Below are 3685 nucleotides of genomic sequence, written 5' to 3' on the forward strand. Positions count from 1 at the left end.
TTATTGATATACATGATCTAAAATCTATCTAAAATCTATCACGTACAATTACAGGAGAAAACAAGAGAGGTAGATAATGGGATATTAATGCTAGATTGTTAAAGACAAACTCATTTATCACTAATGGCAACATAAACCGGTACAATGCTTTTGGAGAGCCATTTGGCAACGTCTATCAGGAGGAATAAAACTGTTCATACCCGATGACTCAGTGGTCCCACTGCTGAGATATAAAAGCTATAAGTATGAAGGTTTCTATTACATAAAACTTCTAAACTAAAAAATGGCAACAATCTAAATGTTGAACAATTAGGGAATGATTTTAAAAAGCCAGTGGACTTTTATGTAGTTATTAAAACTAATAATTTTAAAAGCTATGTAATGCCTGGAAAATATACTAGTTTATGATAAAACATTAAATGATAATATAATAATACAAAGACAGAACATTATTAAATTAAAAAATAAATATAAAGGTAGACAAGTACTAGAAGGGAAAACATAAAAATAAAAATGTATTGGTTTTTAGGAGTTGTGAGCATCTTCAGTTAATTTTACCTTGTAAAATTCTGATACTGTTTAACTTAGAAGCAATGCTGATTGTACAATCAATTATAGTAGACTCATACCCTTTATTTTGTTTTTTAAAAAAACGTTTATTTATTTTTGAGACAGGGAGAGACAGAGCATGAATGGGGGAGGGTCAGAGAGAGAGGGAGACACAGAATCCGAAACAGGCTCCAGGCTCTGAGCCATCAGCCCAGAGCCCGACGCGGGGCTCGAATTCAGGGACCGCGAGATCATGACCTGAGCCGAAGTTGGATGCTTAACCGACTGAGCCACCCAGGCACCCCTAGACTCATACTCTTTAAAACACTGTTGGCTATTTACTTAGACCTCTGTCATTTCTGACAGCATTAATAAAAAATTATGCTAACCATTCAACATGATATCTCATTGTGGTTTTGATTTTCATTTCCCTGATAACTTGTGATATTAAACATCTTTTCATGTACCTGTTGGCCATTTGTATGTCTTCTTTGGAAAAATGTCTATACAGTTCCTCTGCTCATTTTTTAATTTGATTGTTTGGCCTTTTATGTTAATGAGTCATGAGTTCTTTATATATTTTGAATATTACCCGCTTATCAGACGTATGACTTTTAATATTTTCTTCCACTCTTTAAGTTGCTTTTTCATTTTGTTGACTGTTTCTTTTGCTATGCAGAAGCTTTTTCATTTAACATACTCCCTGTTAGAATGACTAACATCAAAAAGACAAGAGATTACAAGTGTTGATAATGACGTAAAGAAAAGGGAACACACTGTGCACCGTTGGTGAGAATATAAACCGGTACAGCCATGATGGAAACCAGGAGGGAGGTTTCTCAAAAAATTAACAACAGGACGATCATATGATCCAGAAATCCCACTTCTAGGCATATATATAAATGAAATGAAAACAGGATTTCAAAAAGATATCTGTACTCTCATGTTTTTTATTGTCGCAGCATCCACAATAACAAAGACATTGAAATTGTTGATGGGTGAAGATGCACCTTATACACATATATACACACACTGTATATACCCAATATGGTGTGTGTGTGTATATATATATATATACACACATACATACACATGTATATAAACATATATATATACATATATATATATATACACATACACACACTGTATATACCCAATGTGGTGTGTGTGTGTGTGTGTATAATATATACACACATATATATACCACATATACATATACACATATATATACCACATATATATATATACACACACACTGTATATACCCAATATGGTGTATATATATATACACACACACATGTACACATATATACGCACACACATGTACACATATATACTCACACATATGTGTATATATATATATATATACACACCCAATATGGTGTATATATATACACACATATATATATACATACATATATATATACACACATATATACACACACACATATATATATATGTGTGTGTGTGTGTGTGTATGTATATATATGTGTGTGTATATACAATGTATACAATATACATATACATATACATAATATACAATATATACAATATATGTGTGTGTGTGTGTGTGTATATGTATATATATATGTGTGTGTGTGTGTGTGTGTGTGTGTGTGTGTATACAATGTAATATTATTCAGCCATGGAAAAGGAACTCCTGCCATTTGGGACAACATGTATGGACCTTGAGGAAATTATGCTAAGTGAAATTATGCTTAGTCAGACAGAGAAAGACAAATACCATATGATATCATTTTTATGTGGAATCTAAAAAGACTGAATTCATAGAAATAGAGAATAGAATGATGGTTAACAGGGGTTGGGGCTGGAGGAAGTGGGGAGATGTTGGTCAAAGGAACAAACTTTTAGTTAGAAAATGAGTAAGTTCTGGGAATCTAAGGCATAGTGTTGTCATTTTAGTTAACAATACTGTATTGTATACTTGAAAAGTGCTAAGAGAGTAAGTCTTAAATGTTCTCACCACTAAAAAAAGGTAATTATGTGATGCGATGGAAGTGTAGTTAATGCTATCGTAGTAATCTTATTGCAATATAAAAGAGTATCAAATCAACACATTGTGTATCTTAAATTTGCACAATGTTATAGGTTAATTGTATCTCAATAAAACTCGAAAAAAATGTATGCAGCAACTCAGACATAGCTGTGAAGGGAGTGAACTGTTTAAGGAGCTGAAATTTCCTAAAGCTGAAAGTTTTCAGCTTAAATAATACATATACACATGGCAGCCCTTGCCTCTTTGAAGCCCTATGATTTGAGTAGATTATCCTAGTAAATGAAAAATACTTTGTTTCATAGTCCTCACTCTGCTCCAGATTTTACAAGCTTTTTCCAATTTTTTTTCAGAATCTGCATTTTGTTTTAACATAGCGTTAACTAATGCTATCCTGGTTTGACAAGAGATTTTTCAGGGAGAGGTAAAAACACAAGTGGCTTGGAGTTGCAGGTAAAAGACACAGTTAAGCAAATATTTAATAAAAAGGAGACTACGTTTCACCTACTTGATAATTTTGTTTGAGATGGACCTATTGATGGTCCCATAGTACAGGGGTTCTTACACTTCACTATATTTAGGAACAGCTTGAGGTATGGAGTTTTTAAAATATAACTTGTACACCAGTCCACATGCCTAAAGAAGGTCCTTGAATTTACGAAAACTGGCCCAGGATCTACGTTGTAACCAAGTTCCAAAGTGATTCTGATACAAGCGGTCCCAAGACCATGCCTGGGAAACTTTGATATAAAATTTAAATGGATGTGCCTGGCTTTTCTTTTCAGATAGTCCTGGTCTGGTCAAAAAATGGGGGAAAATATACATTATACATATATATATATAGAGAGAGAGAGAGAGAGAGAGAGAAAGAGAGAGAGAGAGAGAGCGCCTCCATGATATTCTTCTTTGTTTAGTTTCATTGCTTTGCCCCAAGTGGAAGAGAGCACAGAAAAACAAAATCCATTTTAAGACAGAAAGATGTTACTATTTGCAAAATGTTCTCCATGACTGACTAAATCATAATAAGGTTATCTATAGAAAACAGTGGGAATTTACCTGGTAAGCCCCAGGATGGAGGCATGCTGGGAAATAGGCTACTGCCCAGATCTCTCTGTCCTCAGT

The sequence above is a fragment of the Lynx rufus genome, unplaced genomic scaffold (genome assembly GCF_022079265.1).
Source record: "Lynx rufus isolate CCGP_SWC_20201006 ecotype Redwood Valley unplaced genomic scaffold, mLynRuf1.p SCAF_12, whole genome shotgun sequence".
NCBI lineage: Eukaryota > Metazoa > Chordata > Mammalia > Carnivora > Felidae > Lynx > Lynx rufus.